The sequence below is a fragment of the Cupressus sempervirens genome, chromosome 2 (genome assembly GCF_028749045.1).
Source record: "Cupressus sempervirens isolate cs-2001-9-10 chromosome 2, ASM2874904v1, whole genome shotgun sequence".
Classification (NCBI taxonomy): Eukaryota; Viridiplantae; Streptophyta; class Pinopsida; order Cupressales; family Cupressaceae; genus Cupressus; species Cupressus sempervirens.
Window position 1 is genome coordinate 759281684 of NC_143119.1, and position 17966 is coordinate 759299649.

General features: G+C 37.4%; 2 pseudogenes; both read left to right on the forward strand.

Annotated features, from left to right (window-relative positions):
- Positions 1-640: 640 nt before the first annotated feature.
- On the forward strand, positions 641-2131 carry LOC149575646 (borneol dehydrogenase, mitochondrial pseudogene; annotated as a pseudogene).
- Positions 2132-14269: 12138 nt separating this feature from the next.
- LOC149575647 (short-chain dehydrogenase reductase 2a pseudogene) lies at positions 14270-16706 on the forward strand (annotated as a pseudogene).
- The last annotated feature ends 1260 nt before the right edge of the window (positions 16707-17966 follow it).

Genomic DNA, 17966 nt, shown 5'->3' on the forward strand with positions numbered 1-17966 from the left:
CACAAACTCATCTCTTAGAAGAATAAATAAAACACAACTATCTACTTACCTTTCATATTGCATACTTTAGATTTCATGTTTTATATTGGTTAGGGCAGTTCATATCTTATGAGTTATTCATGAGAAAGTCCCTGTGAAGTCCATTAATTGATAAGTCTGACATATTTTTGACAAGTTAAATTGTGATACTACTATAAGAATTCAATTGTGTGGCATTTTGAGTCAAACTTATTGAGCCACGTGATCCACACAAACCTATTTCTCGTGAGAATAAATAGAACACAATTATCTATGAAACTTTTATATTTTATATCTCAGATTTATGAACCTTTTGTAAGGACTGCTGCTCCACTCCCGGTTCTACCGTCGAGTTAATCTGCTAGATCACTGCTGCATGAACTAAATTGATTTCCATGCACATGTTGTTGCACATGCAGTGCCATGCATAGTTTTCCTACAATGCTTTGGAGAGATAATACTTATTAAGTCCTAGGCATTTATTTGTTATGCTATGCATAATTTATAAATTTTAATTATTGTTTGCGAGATTAGGAGATGCATTAAACTATGCATGTTGAATGCATAAAAGTGGAAACAATTAGAATCAACTATTTTTAGGAGACATCATCTCTGTATAGAGATGTCAGGTTATTGATTCCAAGCTGCAGAATAGAAGTGTAACAACCTGCATTGTGTAGGCAGCATCTACCCAGTCGATGGGATTCACCTTTTAATAATTTTATAATTAATTTAAAAACAACATTACCATGCTTTTCCCCTCTTTTATGAAATTTAAAAAATTGAATATAAGTAATCCAGTCAGCTAGTTAGCCACTGGCCATTGTGTAAGCCCTCATAACAGAGGCAATATGTATTCAAAGAAATGAATAAAAGACTATTGAAAGAAATGAATAAAAGACTCATTTTTTAGTGTGTAAAAATTGTGTTATTTTTATATTCTGATGTTTATCCTGTTTCGTCTGTTTCAGAATCTACATCTTTCATGTTTCATACCTTAAATTTCGTTGTGATATTGCTATCAGAATTTAACTTTGTAGTTTTTCAGTAAAACTCATTGCTCCATATTTTAGTTAACACAGTCCATATCATTGTTATTTTTCAGTTGTGTTGATGGTTAATTGATTATATGCAGATTAGAAGGAAAGGTTGCAATAATCACAGGTGGGGCATCAGGAATAGGAGAAGCTGCAGTTGGGCTCTTTACAAAACATGGTGCCAAAGTTATTGTGGCTGACATTATTAAAAAGGTTGGTCAGACATTTTCCTCAGATGTCACATACGCCCATTGTGATGTGAGCAAAGAAGAAGATGTGAGTGCAGCTGTGGATTTGGCCATGGAAAAACATGGCAGATTGGACATTATGTATAATAATGCAGCAACCACTGAAAGGAAAAGTAGAAGGGCGATAGAGTGTGACATGGAAGAGTTTCAACACGTGATGAATGTAAACATAAAAGGAGTAATGCATGGAATCAAACATGCAAGCCGTGTTATGGTTCCAAACAAAACTGGGTGCATAATTTCTACAGCCAGTATTATGGGAATACAAGGTGGATTGGGTCCATATGCATACACGGCTTCTAAGCATGCAGTCATTGGACTCACTAAACAAGGTGCCGCCGACATGGGAAAATATGGTATCAGAGTGAATTGTGTTTCCCCTGCTGGCCTAGCCACTGATTTTGTATTAAAATTACTCGGAGATTCTTCTATGAGTCTGGAAGAGAAAACAACCAATTGGGAGGCATTATGTAACAAGATGGCCAATTTGAAGAATCATACACTCAGGGCACAAGATATTGCAGAGGCTGCTTTGTATCTGGCCAGTGAGGAATCCAAGTTTGTAAGTGGGCATAACCTTGTGGTTGATGGAGGAAATACAGTAGTAAACCATGGTTTGGGGCTGTATCAGTGAAGTAAGTTGTGTAAGTTTTCCATGATATCATTGCTAAAAGCCATAATATCTTGTTCAATGAATTCAAATCACCTAAGAAGAGGGGAACAACTCATCTGCTAGACATACCACTATTGGGCATTCATGGCCTCAATCCAAATGTGCATTTTAGAGATGGGCAATGTTACTGTTAATTTTTAGTCTGTTCATCATAATATGCAAAGCTTTATTATTATCCATGATTTGTGGTTATGCTTTATGTTTATTTCCTCAGTTTCTATGGAAATGGAGGATAATGTTTGTTAATTCTTTTGCATATGCCTAACCAAGGATCATTGTTAGATGTATTTCATAGTCAACTGCTCATGAGTAAAGGATCTCTTGTGAACTGATAATTTTACCGGTATCAGTGTCAGCTGTGTGTTAAATTCACTATAATTTTTCTTGTAAGTGGTGGTTTCTAGCATTGTATAAGTTGTGCATTATTATGCATATTTTAATCGAATGAGCTTATTTTTCCATCAAACTATTCTATTTTATTTTTTGAAGATATGTGTTTTTTTTTGTTTTTTTTTTTTTGGCATTTCCTAGCTAGACCTCTTGTGTAGTTATAGTTGCAAAATTTTACACAATATCAAAGAAAGTGCTAGGAAAATAAATGAATCTTTTTTTTTCAAGTATTGAAGATCAAATCTGTCAAAAGAATCAAATTTTCAGGTTCTATCATTCTCATTCCACACAAATGGAAGCCAAAGATTTTTCTTCAAGCCATAAATAGAAGCTTGTATGGACCAATCATGACAGTAGAGGTTGAATCAAATTTTGCATCATATACATGCCAAGGTCATGCTCTCTTCACAAATACCTTGCTTTTATTTCATTTTTAGTGACACCATGTCAATAGGCATGTCATGCCCTTTTCTTCAACATTATGGAGTTGTTTCTATTGTTCATGTTGATGCTTCCTTGGTTTTACAGTTGATCTGTTTTATATGCAATTGGCGCTTGTATTTTCAACTAGAAATTTGTTCTTGTATAGTTGAGTACATATTCATGCGTATTTGCATCCTTGACTAATAGATGTTTTGATTTTATTTTCCATCTATTCATTGTTTAAGAGGGCTTATGTAGATTATTGTCTTCTACATCTTTAGTTTAAAGATGTTTTTCTTTTGTTTGTCACCTTCTTAGTATTCTCAAGTAGTGTCATTGGGGGCACTCATACAAATTGATCCTAATCTTCATTTTGGTTTAAGACGAGTTCCTTCATATAGAACTATGGTAGTTACCATTTGATAGATATCCTCAACTTTCTTGTCACAAAATTATTTATGTTACATTTTTTGGTTCATTTTGACATGGGGTTATGCTCCCATTAGATTTACCCTCATTCCTCTCTCATTTCATTAGTTTACGAATTCTCCCTAGTTATCCTTATAAGGGGTGTTAGTGTTAATTTTGAATTTGTTCATCATAACATGCAAAGCACTAGTTTGATCCATGATGGTGGTTTAGACTTTTAGTCTATTTCCTAAAGATCTATGAAAATGGAGGATAATCATTTATTAGTTATTATGAATATGCCTAACTAAGGATCATTATTAGATGCATTTAATAGTCAACCTCTCATGCATAAATGATCTCTTATTAACTAATAATTTATCATTATTAATGTTATCTATATGTTATTTGTAGTAATTTGTCTTTCAAATAGTGTTTTCTGTTGATCATGTCGAATAATTCAGAGGGGGTTGAATCTGTTATTCCCGCTCACTTTTAAAAATTTTTGATCTTCCAACTAATACTTAACAAACAACAACAACCACTTAAGATATGTCAGTTATAACATAGTAAATCACGAATTTAAAGATAAGCATAGAAGAACAAAAACATGAACAACATCAACACTAGAATTCATATGGAGAAAAGGAAAACAGGAAAAATTGTGGAGAAGATAGTTCTCAAGAAATTAAAAAAATCAAGTAAGGCGATTTTGCACAATAAGGCTAATTACCTGAAACCGTCACTACAATATGAAAAAAAAAAAAAAAAAATTGTTGGTAGCTTTCACTACCAGGATGGTCATGCCCTAGAAATATAATAAGACTCACTTCCAATAGAAAAGCAATACTCACAAAAAGATGAAATTAAAATCAACACAAAGTATATAACTGTCGAGTCTCTATAATTATTGATTTTTGTTGTCTTCACCTCATCAAATCATTTAAATGTGTATGTTCACACTTGCATCACATACACATGCCTTACATTTAACATATATGTTTCTTTTCTTATAATAACAATAATTATTTTGATACGATGTTATCCACCCCATGCCATGGATACAAAAGGATCTACTTTATTTATATCAGTATCCAAGCATACATGTGTGAACTTCATAACAAAACATGTGATGTGTAGAACAAATGTAAAAAATTTTAAAAATAGATGAAATTACATCTACAATGTACTATAAAGAGATGTTTTCTTTTAGTGCATGTCATATTTCAGCCTCTAAATCTTTTGTGCCCAGGAATTTTACAAAGGCATAGCAATCAAAGACCATCATGGCAATGATAGTAGCTAATCTAAGAAGAATATATTTCTTTTTGGATAGCTGATTTTATCAAATTCTTTAAAATATTTGTGTTAATATTCAAAACACTCCTATGTCTATTTGTTTGTGATATTTCTATCAAGATTCAAATTTGTAGTATTTTGTGTCAACCTTACTAACCTATATTTCATGAGTAGTGGTTCCACAAACCCATATTTCACGATAATGGTTACAACACTTAACAATCATTGCAACTAGGTGATGTTCATAGAGGTTGAGCACAAGGAATTTTGGTAGGTAACCCATCCCATTACTACTCCATTTCAAGAGCACTTATGTACAAAGTTTCCTTCATGGTTAACCCACCATTCTTGTAACCCCATTTGCAAAACCTTTAGCAAGTGGTGTTCCTTGTGAAGTAATCAATAGAAATCCCCTTTAGCTTGTCAATTGATAAGTAGGAGATATTTTTCCAAAATAAGTGAAATTGTGATATTGCTATCACAATTCAATTGTGTAATATTTTGAGTCAAATTCATTAACTCATGTTTCACAAGTAGTGCTCCACATGAATCCATATCTCCTAATAATAATATCACAATTTGACTTGTGGAAAAATATCTCCTACCATATTCATTTGTTATTTCTAAATTAAATTGTATATGATTTTGACAAATAGTTTTCTTGAAACACTCTTTTGTCATGATCATAAATTATGAATATAATTCTTAGAACTCTTTCATCTTCATGAAACTAAAGTAAGGTGTTGAGATGAACAATTAAGCTTAGAAACAATAAACAAAAAATTTCCTAGATTGTCAAAATTTGATACCATTTTTTATAGGCGTGTGATTTATGCAATCTTTCATGTTTTGTGTTCCATATCTTTAATCATGTTTCTTATTGATTATGGAAATCTATGTCATTACTTTAACATTTAGTAACCTTACATTTATTCAATAAAAATGTGTTGATGATTACTTGATTATATGCATATTAGAAGGAAAGGTTACAATTATCACATATGGTGTATCAAGAATTGGAGAAGCTACAAGGTTGTTTACAAAATAGGGAGCTAAAAATTCATCATGGTTGATATTGGTTTTTATTTAAAGTAGCAAGAGGGTGAACTGGACTATGGGACAACATGGGACTAGAACATTAACAGCATATCAGAGCATTAACAACATATCAGAGCATCCACTTTTTACCTCTATAAAAAACATATAATGAAGAAAAGTTAAAACAAAATTAAAACTAATAGTAGTAGCATAGTTAAACAATTTTATTTAGATAAAATATGAGCCACATAGGTCTAATAAAAACAATATTTTGTGTAAAATTAGCAAATCCCCTAGGGCTTAGATAGATAAGATAGTGAAAAAGAGAGATTTTCATTACCAACTAAACATTAGCATTATATCCCAGCCCCTTAAAGAGGACAATTGAGGCTCATTCCTCCTTAAGGAATTGGAAGAGATCATTATAATCTTCATCAAATTTTGGCTTCACACCCATGATCCTTTCTTGAATCAAAAAAATGGTGATAGATCAAGCATGCATCACTTAATGAAAAACTCGTTAGTGTCTTGCATTCTGTTGTTGAGTTTCACATCCTCCATCTTCATGTCTTTCACAGCCTCTTCCAATTTTAAAAGATGGTGTTTGATTTTGTCCCCCATATCACAAAATTTGCAAGTGATGGATTCAAGCTTCATCTCCTCCTCAGTGAAAAACTATAGGAGCAGAGGGTGGGGGGTGGGTTAGAGGTGGGGCTTAGGACCACAATTTGGGGAGGATTATCACTGGTACCATGGAGAAGGGAAAGGGGAGGGGTAATGGAGTACCCAGAAGTTGTGTCCTTGATCGCAAGGGGGGGAGAGTTATTTCTCAAAACTAATAGTGTTAGGAAGACTCATCTATACAATGTTCATCATATGCTTCTAATACGGTGGACTCAGTAGCTTTAAGAGCATTTTTTCCTTTTTCCTTTTCCATTTGGTTCAACCTATGGGCTCTGGGAGTTTCAATACTATCATATGATTTAATGTTAAAAATCACTTCCTTGCCTTTTTTCAACGGTTGGGCTTCCATTGGGGGGCTCTCAATTCCTTTCATTGTGAAATCCTTGGGATCAAAAGTAGGAGAAATGCCCTCTTTTTTGAAGGGATTTTACGACAACTATTCCTACTAGTACCAACTGGAGGGAAGAGTAATGTGCTATGTCAAACTAGATGGGGAGGCCTCATTATGTGACACAACTTTAAATAACACATTAACCAAGGGATAAAGGGTCAAGTGAATCTTATACAATATATAAATAAGACTCTAGTGCAACATAACAAACTCCTTTCCTATGGATTTAGCCTCTTTAATGGATTCCACGTTACTTTCCATGGAGTGCAAAGGAAAAAAGAAAAAAGAAATAAAATTCTTATTCCAAAGGTGATTTAGGAAAGGAAAGTGATAAAAGTAGAAGACAATGAACTTACCTTCCAAGGTGAAATGTTTTGTGATGATATGGTAGATGTGGGGCAAAATATTAGGAAGGTCTTCATAGTTGTAACCACCATGCCTCTTCACAAGATGCTCCTTGGGGGATCCCAAAAAAATGCCTGAAGCTTTCCTAGTCCAAAGTTTTACTAAGTTTTTTGCATCTGTGTCCTTCAGTAGAAAACCATATAGCCTTTATAATCACCTATTCATTAACCTAAAAGCTTATCCCATTCACAGTAACCCTTCATTCATTCTAGGTAGAGACAAATCAACAAGACACCACCATATCATAACCTCCCAACATGCTCTCCATGTTATGATGTAGTGCCTAAATAGACTTGGAGGTTAATTTCTCTCACTTTATTTGGCATAGTTTTCCCCCAGATTATTACTCTGAGGGTTTGGGGACAACACCCCCCAAATGGGATCAAGGGGTAGTGCCCCTTGCAGGATCCTGGGGTAGCACCTTAAGTGCACTCTCTGTCACAATACAAGGTGGGGTCAAGGGGCAATGCCTCCATGGGGGTTTTTGGAGGGAACACCCTCAAAGCCAAAAATGAATTGACTAATGTAAAGGTGTCAATTGTTATTTTTCTATTGGATGACTTATTCTAGCCCTAATTTTGTCACTACAATATTTGGGATCAAATTGTGATGACAATTTGTGACAACGATGTAATTTGTGGTAATTTTCATATTTTTTTTTGGTAATTGTCCCCAATGTCATTGCAGTGCCAATGTTGGTGTATGATTGTGACAGCCACATGAGTATAACAAAAAAAAACATGACATAAATCATTCCCCATTTATTTTGATTGTGGTGGAGAGTTGTGGGTGAAAGAGAGTGGAGAGCTCCAAACGAGGGTGGAGAGCTATAAACCTTGTCATGCCATTGTCATTGGTGCATTTCATTGCTATGATCTCTATATTTCATTTTTGTGCCCTTGCACTACGATTTCGTTATTGTGTATCTCTACATTTTGTTGTCATGCCCTCACTCTGTGATTTGGTTGGTGTGCCTTTGTGATCTTTGAATTTCATTGTTGTGCCCTTGCTTTGCAATTTCATTGTCATGACCTTGCTCTATGATTTTGTTGCCATTTCATGCCCTTATGATCTCTATTCCCTTGTTCTGTGATCTTGTTGTCATGTCCTGCCCTTGCTCTATGATTTCATTATCGTGCCCTAGCTCTAAAATTTTCTTCAAGGGAGCTATGTAAATGTTTGTTTCTTTTCCTTCTAAACAGGTATCTCTTTGTATTTCCTTCTTTTTGGTAGTGATAACTTTAAGAAACCCCTCCTGAAAAAAATGCCTAAAATGTTGGTGAATCCAACATTTTGTGGGTAGGAAAATTTTAATGTCGAGGGCAATTTTTTTGTTCCATATAGGAAAATAAAATATTATATGTTGGCAATTTTTTTCTTGCCCTAGCAAAAATCATTTTAAATGTGGCGAATTAATGTTTTACCTTGCTAACAGATAAATAAATGATGGCTATTTTTTCCCTTTCCAAAAATGAATTAATAATGTTAGAGGTGAATTACTTGTTTTGTAGGAAAAGGAATAATAATGGTCTTGGCTAATCTTTAGTGGTAAACTAAAAAATTGTTTAATCTAAAAGTGAATTTGCACATGTATTGGCTAGTAACTATATTGACTACTGAGTAGTCACTTCAAGTTTCAACTTCTATACTGTCTTAGGTCTATTATTATTAATGTCATAACATCATTACGTCATTGTCACTATTACCAAGTCAACTATTGTCACTTTCATATTGTTAATACAATATTTTTATCGACCGTTCATTAAGTAGAGATCAATGACAAAAGATGCATTTTGGGGCCAATCACTTGAAAAGACCTAGAGTTGCATGAAATTATCTGGAATGGAGACACGTGGAAAGTTTTGCATGGAAACCATTAACTAAAATGTACTCAATATAGTGAACATCACATCAAGATTAAAATCATAAATGTGGTACTAACAATTACAATTACTACATTCCATCTACAACCACCTTGGCAAGCACTTTCGACTGTCCGACATTAATGTGAGTACATTTCGCACACTTGAAAATTAATAGGAATTCAAAAAAATAAGATATGAAAGATTGCAATGCCAAACAATTTGATGCAATTGTCATTAAATAGCCTCTTCAATTCCTCTTTCATTATCATTTGTCAAATTCTTGAATATTAATTCAGTTTGCAAAGTTTCTTGAATCTTAGTCATGGATATGCCAATTCGCTTGAAATGCAATACATTAGCTTTGCAAAAGCCTTTTTTGGGTATGATTTCTGATGATGTCCTTGCCATGGGGTAAGTGCACAAAGTTGTGGTGCCAAAAGGGTGGTATAAGTGGACACCTTTTTTCTGAAATCTACAAATTTTGAACTTCAACAAGAATTTGATGATAGTTATGCTCAAAATTTTAAGATATGAAAAAAACAAAAGTCGTAGTCCTTTGAATCTAGTTTCTAAACTACTAAAAAAATTTCAAAATGGTTTAGTTTTAGGTCCTCAAAAAAGGGGGCCACAAAAAGTGGTACTGTTTATTCGAAAAAAATATAACATAGTACAAAGTGTGGCCCCCCCTAAAATTTTAACTTTTTTTTTGAAATTCTTTAATTGCTCTGGTCAAAAGTTACTTAACACTATGTAGTTTATCCCAAATTTTTTGGGTAATTTTATAATGTGTACTTTTTTTTAATGAATTTTTTAACTAGACACATCCCAAAAACATGAAATATCTGTGTGCTCCCCCTAGAAATAATTGAAAACTAATCTAAAATCAAAACTTTTTTTTTTCAAAGTGTGTAGAATGGAGTCTAGTTTCTAAAAAACTAATTTGTTGCAAAATTTGATGAACGGGCTAAAATCTATAGCCCAATTAGTACATGGTGTTTTTGACAAAAAATGAACATACATTCAAAAGAAATTATAGATGAAAGGTTTGAAATAGTTCAAATTAAAAATAAATTATCTGGTTAGATAGCTAACACAGAGACCTATAATTCTATGTAACCTGATCTTATCAATACCCAACCATGAGGAATCTTGAAGGGGAGCACACAAGAAAAAATAATCATTTTTGGCATGTTTGTTGGAAAACACATCTCAGACCTGTTCATAAACTCCAAACCTTTGGGTTGGATCTCCAAGGAAAAACCAAGCCTTAGGCTTGGGTTTCAATAAGCTTTCAATAGCGCGTGCACCCTATAGTGCGCACACACTATCTAAAACATGATTTCTTAGTAGCACGTGCGTGCTATAGTGTGCACGCACTATTAAGACCTAAATTGCATAAGAGAACTAGGTGGGGGGGGGGGATAAGGTAATGGCCATGTGTGTGTGAGAGAGAGATAGAGAGAAAGTAGGGGATGGGAGAGGGGAGAGAGAAAGTGAGAAAGAGTAGGGGTGGCAAAGAGAGTATAGGATGGGAGAGAGAGTAGGGGTGACAGAGAGAGGAAGTGTGAGAGAGAATAGGGGTGGAAAAGAGAGAGTTCAGGATGGGGGAAAGATATTGAAAGTAGGAGATGGGAGAGAGAGTAGGGGTGGTAGAGAGAGTACAAGATGCGAGAGAGAGGAAGTGTGAGAGAGAATAGGGGTGGAAAAGAGAGAGTTCAAGATGGGGGAAAGATATTGAAAGTAGGAGATGGGAGAGAGAGGAAGTGTGAGAGAGAGATTAAGAGTAGGGGATGAGGGAGAGAGAGAGTAGGCGATGGGAGACTGAGTGGGAGAGGAAGAGTGAGAGAGAGGAGGATGGGAGTGCATGTGTGTGAAAGAGAGAGAGTATGGAATGGGAGAGGGAGAAGACAAAGTAGCTCGAGAGAGAGTAGGGGATGGAAGAGGGAGTAGGCGATGGGAGAGGGAGTGGGAGAAGGAGAGAAAGGGGGGATAGAAATGTGTGTAAGAGAGAAAGAGAGAGAGAGAGAGATTAGGAGAGTGTGAAAATGTAAGAGAGGGTAGAGGGGGGGGGGGGGGAGAGAGAGAGAGAGAGAGAGAGAGAGAGAGAGAGAGAGAGAGAGAGAGAGAGAGAGAGAGAGAGAGAGAGAGAGAGAGAAGGCAGTGGGAGAGGGAGAGTGAGTGAGAGAAAAAGTAGGCGATGGAAGAGGAGAGAGGGGGGATGGGTGTGTGTGTGTGTGTGAAAGAGAGAGAGAGTAGAGAATGAGAGAAGGGAGAGAGAGAGATAGAGAGAGTAGGCAATGGAAGAGGGATGGGAGAGAGAGGGAGAGAGTGAGAGAGAGAGAGATAGTAGGCAGTGGGAGAGGGAGTGGGAGGGAGAGAGAGGTGGAATGGAAGCATGCAAGAGAGATAGAGTAGGGGACGGGAGAGAATAGGTAGTGGGACAGGGACTACGAGAGAGAGAGAGAGAGAGGGGGGGAATGGGAATGTGTATTTATTTATAAGAGAGATAGAGTAAGAGATGGGAGGGAGTGTGAGAGTTTGAGAGAAAGTAGGAGGTGGTAGAGAGAGCTTGTAGGGGATGAGGGCAAGAGAGAGAGAGTAGGGGATAGGACACAATGTGAGAGAGAGTAGGGGATGGAAGAGAGAGAGTGAGAGTAGGGGATGGGAGAGAGAAAGTAGAGAGAGAGAGTACTTGAGAGAGAGATAGTAGGCAGTGCAAGAGGGAGTGGGAGAGGGAGAGGGAGGGGGGATGGGAGTGTGTGACAAATCTAGAGAGTAGGGAATGGGAGAGGAGAGAGAGAGGGAGGATGGGAGTGTGCGTGTAAGAGAGACAAAGTAGGGGATGGGAGAGGGTGTGAGAGTGTGAGAGAGAGTAGGTGGTGGCAAAGAGAGCTTGTACAAGATGGGGGAGAGAGAGAGAGAGAGAGAGAGAGAGAGAGAGAGAGGTTACAGGATGGGAGAGCGTCAGAGAGAGTAGGGGATGGGAGAGAGAGAGTGATAGTAAGGGATGAGAGAGAGAGAGAGAGTAGAGAGGAAGAAAGAGAACTTGAGAGAGAGAGATAGTAGGCGGTAGGAGAGGGAGTGGGAGAGGGAGAGGGAGAGAGATAGGGGGGATGGGAGTGCGTGTGACAAATGTAGAGAGTAGGGGATGGGAGAGAAGAAGAGTGGGGGTATAAGAGTGTGTGTATCTCTGAAAGAGAGAGAGTAGGGGATGGGAGAGAGTGTGAGAGTGTGAGAGTAGGGGGTGGCAGAGAGAGTACGACGATGAAGGAGAGAAAGTAGGCTATGGGAGAGGGAAAGAGAGAGGGGGGATGGGAGTGTGTGTGTGTGTAAGAGAGACAGAGTAGGGGATGGGAGAGAGTGTGAGAGTGTGAGAGAGTAGAGGATGGGAGAGGAGAGAGAGAGAGAGTAGGGGATGGCGGAGAGAAAGTAGGTGGTGGGAGAGGGAGTGGGAGAGGGAGAGGGAGAGAGAGAGAGGGGGGAATGGGAGTGTGTGTGATAGATGTAGAGAGTAGGGGATGGGAGAGAAGAAGAGTGAGAGGATAAGAGTGTGTGCATCTGTGAAAGAGAGAGAGTATGGGATGGGAGAGAGTGTGAGAGTAGGGGGTGGTAGAGAGAGAGTACGACAATGGGGGAGAGAAAGTAGGCAGTGGGAGAGGGAAAGAGAGAGGGGGGATGGGAGTGTGTGTGTAAGAGAGACATAGTAGGGGATGGGAGAGAGAGAGTAGAAAGGAGGAAAGAGAACTTGAGAGAGAGAGAGAGAGAGAGAGATAGTAGGTAGGAGGAGAGGGAACGGAAGAGGGAGAGGGAGAGAGTGGGGGGATAAGAGTGTGTGTATCTGTGAAGAGAGAGAGTAGGGGATGGGAGAGAGTGTGAGAGTGTGAGAGTCGAGGGTGGCAGAGAGAAAGTAAAATGATGGGGGAGAGAAAGTAGGCAGTGGGAGAGGGAAAGAGAGAGGGGGGATGAGAGTGTGTGTGTGTGAGAGAGAGACAGAGTAGGGGATGGGAGAGAGTGTGAGTGTGAGAGAGTAGGGGATGGGAGAGGAGAGAGAGAGAGAGTAGGGGATGGGGGAGAGAAAGTAGGCAGTGGGAGAGGGAGAGAGAGAGGGGGGATGGGAGTGTGTGTGAGAGAGAGACGGAGTAGGGGATGGAAGAGAGTGTGAGTGTGAGAAAGTAGGGGATGGTAGAAGAGGGGGATGGGAGTGTGTGTGTGAGAGAGATAGAGTAGGGGATGGAAGAGAGTGTGAGTGTGAGAGAGTAGGGGATGGGAGAGGAGAGAGGGGGGATGGGAGTGTGTGTGAGAGAGAGATAGAGTAGGGGATGGAAGAGAGTGTGAGTGTGAGAGAGTAGAGGATGGGAGAGGAGAGAGAGAGCAAGGGATGGGGGAGAGAAAGTAAGCAGTGGGAGAGGGAGTGGGAGAGGGAGAGAGAGGGGGGGAATGGGAGTGTGTGTGTAAGAGAGATAGAGTAGGGAATGGGAGAGAGTGTGAGAGTGAGCAGGTGGTGGTAGAGAGCTCATACAAGATGGAAGAGAGAGAGAGTAGAGAGGGAGAGAGATAACTTGAGAGAGAGAGAGATAGTAGGCAGTAGGAGAGGGAGAGGGAGAGGGAGAGAGATAGGGGGAATGGGAATGTGTGTAAGAGAGACAAAGTAGGGGATGGGAGAGAAGAGAGAGAGTAGGGGATGGGGGAGAGAAAGTAGGCAGTAGGAGAGGGAGAGGGAGAGAGATAGGGGGGATAAGAGTGTGTGTGAGAGATCTAAAGAGTCAGGGATGGAAGAGGAGAGAGGGTGAGAGAGGTAGAGAGAGTAGGTGGTGGGAGAGGGAGAGTGAGAGAGAGTAAAGGATGGGAGAGGGGAGAGAGAGTAGGAAGAGAGAGAGAGCGAGGGGATGGGAGAGAGAGTAGGAAGGATAGAGAGTGGGGAGGATGGGGAGTAGGGAGGATTGGGAGTAGGGAGGATGGGGAGTGATGTGATTTCACATAGTGCGTACGCACTATAGTGTGTACACGCTATAGTGCGTATGCACTATCTCAAATCACCTAAAAATAGTAAAAACCCAACCTTGGGGCCCATTTCATCCATTTTTTGATTTTGCTCTATTATGCACTCTGTTATTCCGACAAAAATCACGGGTTTCAACATAGTAAACACTATTTCAACACTTTTGGAAGTAAGCAAACTGCCCACATGGAAGACATGGAAAGTCGCACTAAGCTTGGAATCTCTTACTATTCAAGACAAAATTTGGATTGTCGATTTTCAAGCACGTCGGAAGACTCTTCGCAATTTACTATAAGTATTAACAGAGGTTTTCTCTTGTTGTACGTCACATTTCAGCCTCTGAATCTTCTGTGTCCAGCAATTTCGTAAGGGATAGCAACCACAAATCACCATGGCAAAAACGATAGCAACTAATCTAAGCAGAAGGTTTTTTTTCCTTCTTCGTTAGATAGCTGATTTCCACTTATATTTTAAAAGATTTATATCAGTTTTGGAAACATTTTATGTTCATTCTTAGTATTGTTATTAAGATTCAATTTTGTTGTATTTAGAATTAATTTTTCTGGTTCGTGTTTCATGAGTAGTAGTTCAGTGGATTTATCTTTCATTAGAATGAATAGAACAATTGGGGAACTTATTAGGAGGTCACTCATCCTAGTACTATGTTTCCAACCCTAAACTCTGGAATTTCTTCCATGGTTAAACTCTCTGCATGTGATTCCATTTGCAAAACCTTCAACAAGTATTCTACCTTATGAATTATTCATTAGAAAGTTGGTTAAGCTCATCAATTGATAAGTAGGAGATATTTTTGAACAACTTAAATTGTAATATTACTATTAAGATTCAACTATGTAGTATTTTGAGTCAAACTTATTGACCAATGTTTCATGACCAGTGATCCACACAAACTCATCTCTTAGAAGAATAAATAAAACACAACTATCTACTTACCTTTCATATTGCATACTTTAGATTTCATGTTTTGTATTGGTTAGGGCAGTTCATATCTTATGATTTATTCATGAGAAAGTCCCTGTGAAGTCCATTAATTGATAAGTCTGACATATTTTTAACAAGTTAAATTGTGATACTACTATAAGAATTCAATTGTGTGGCATTTTGAGTCAAACTTATTGAGCCACGTGATCCACACAAACCTATTTCTCGTGAGAATAAATAGAACACAATTATCTATGAACCTTTTATATTTTATATCTCAGATTTATGAACCTTTTGTAAGGACTGCTGCTCCACTCCCGGTTCTACCGTCGAGTTAATCTGCTAGATCACTGCTACATGAACTAAATTGATTTCCATGCACATGTTGTTGCACATGCAGTGCCATGCATAGTTTTCATACAATGCTTTGGAGAGATAATACTTATTAAGTCCTAGGCATTTATTTGTTATGCTATGCATAATTTATAAATTTTAATTATTGTTTGCGAGATTAGGAGATGCATTAAACTATGCATGTTGAATGCATAAAAGTGGAAACAATTAGAATCAACTATTTTTAGGAGACATCATCTCTGTATAGAGATGTCAGGTTATTGATTCCAAGCTGCAGAATAGAAGTGTAACAGCCTGCATTGTGTAGGCAGCATCTACCCAGTCGATGGGATTCACCTTTTAATAATTTTATAATTAATTTAAAAACTACATTACCATGCTTTTCCCCTCTTTTATGAAATTTAAAAAATTGAATATAAGTAATCCAGTCAGCTAGTTAGCCACTGGCCATTGTGTAAGCCCTCATAACAGAGGCAATATGTATTCAAAGAAATGAATAAAAGACTATTGAAAGAAATGAATAAAAGACTCATTTTTTAGTGTGTAAAAATTGTGTTATTTTTATATTCTGATGTTTATCTTGTTTCCTCTGTTTCAGAATCTACATCTTTCATGTTTCATACCTTAAATTTCATTGTGATATTGCTATCAGAATTTAACTTTGTAGTTTTTCATCCATATTTTAGTTAACACAGTCCATATCATTGTTATTTTTCAGTTGTGTTGATGGTTAATTGATTATATGCAGATTAGAAGGAAAGGTTGCAATAATCACAGGTGGGGCATCAGGAATAGGAGAAGCTGCAGTTGGGCTCTTTACAAAACATGGTGCCAAAGTTATTGTGGCTGACATTATTAAAAGGGTTGGTCAGACATTTTCCTCAGATGTCACATACGCCCATTGTGATGTGAGCAAAGAAGAAGATGTGAGTGCAGCTGTGGATTTGGCCATGGAAAAACATGGCAGATTGGACATTATGTATAATAATGCAGCAACCACTGAAAGGAAAAGTAGAAGGGCGATAGAGTGCGACATGGAAGAGTTTCAACACGTGATGAATGTAAACATAAAAGGAGTAATGCATGGAATCAAACATGCAAGCCGTATTATGGTTCCAAACAAAACTGGGTGCATAATTTCTACAGCCAGTATTATGGGAATACAAGGTGGATTGGGTCCATATGCATACACGGCTTCTAAGCATGCAGTCATTGGACTCACTAAACAAGGTGCCGCCGACATGGGAAAATATGGTATCAGAGTGAATTGTGTTTCCCCTGCTGGCCTAGCCACTGATTCTGTATTAAAATTACTCGGAGATTCTTCTATGAGTCTGGAAGAGAAAACAACCAATTGGGAGGAATTATGTAACAAGATGGCCAATTTGAAGAATCATACACTCAGGGCACAAGATATTGCAGAGGCTGCTTTGTATCTGGCCAGTGAGGAATCCAAGTTTGTAAGTGGGCATAACCTTGTGGTTGATGGAGGAAATACAGTAGTAAACCATGGTTTCGGGCTGTATCAGTGAAGTAAGTTGTGTAAGTTTTCCATGATATCATTGCTAAAAGCGATAATATCTTGTTCAATGAATTCAAATCACCTAAGAAGAGGGGAACAACTCATCTGCTAGACATACCACTATTGGGCATTCATGGCCTCAATCCAAATGTGCATTTTAGAGATGGGCAATGTTACTGTTAATTTTTAGTCTGTTCATCATAATATGCAAAGCTTTATTATGATCCATGATTTGTGGTTATGCTTTATGTTTATTTCCTCAGTTTCTATGGAAATGGAGGATAATTTTTGTTAATTCTTTTGCATATGCCTAACCAAGTATCATTGTTAGATGTATTTCATAGTCAACTGCTCATGAGTAAAGGATCTCTTGTGAACTGATAATTTTACCGGTATCAGTGTCAGCTGTGTGTTAAATTCACTATAATTTTTCTTGTAAGTGGTGGTTTCTAGCATTGTATAAGTTGTGCATTATTATGCATATTTTAATCGAATGAGCTTATTTTTCCATCAAACTATTCTATTTTATTTTTTGAAGATATGTGTTTTTTTTTGTTTTTTTTTTGGCATTTCCTAGCTAGACCTCTTGTGTAGTTATAATTGCAAAATTTTACACAATATCAAAGAAAGTGCTAGGAAAATAAATGAATTTTTTTTTTTCAAGTATTGAAGATCAAATCTGTCAAAAGAATCAAATTTTCAGGTTCTATCATTCTCATTCCATACAAATGGAAGCCAAAGATTTTTCTTCAAGCCATAAATAGAAGCTTGTATGGACCAATCATGACAGTAGAGGTTGAATCAAATTTTGCATCATATACATGCCAAGGTCATGCTCTCTTCACAAATACCTTGCTTTTATTTCATTTTTAGTGACACCATGTCAATAGGCATGTCATGCCCTTTTCTTCAACATTATGGAGTTGTTTCTATTGTTCATGTTGATGCTTCCTTGGTTTTACAGTTGATCTGTTTTATATGCAATTGGCGCTTGTATTTTCAACTAGAAATTTGTTCTTGTATAGTTGAGTACATATTCATGTGTATTTGCATCCTTGACTAATAGATGTTTTGATTTTATTTTCCATCTATTCATTGTTTAAGAGGGCTTATGTAGATTATTGTCTTCTACATCTTTAGTTTAAAGATGTTTTTCTTTTGTTTGTCACCTTCTTAGTATTCTCAAGTAGTGCCATTGGGGGCACTCATACAAATTGATCCTAATCTTCATTTTGGTTTAAGACGAGTTCCTTCATCTAGAACTATGGTA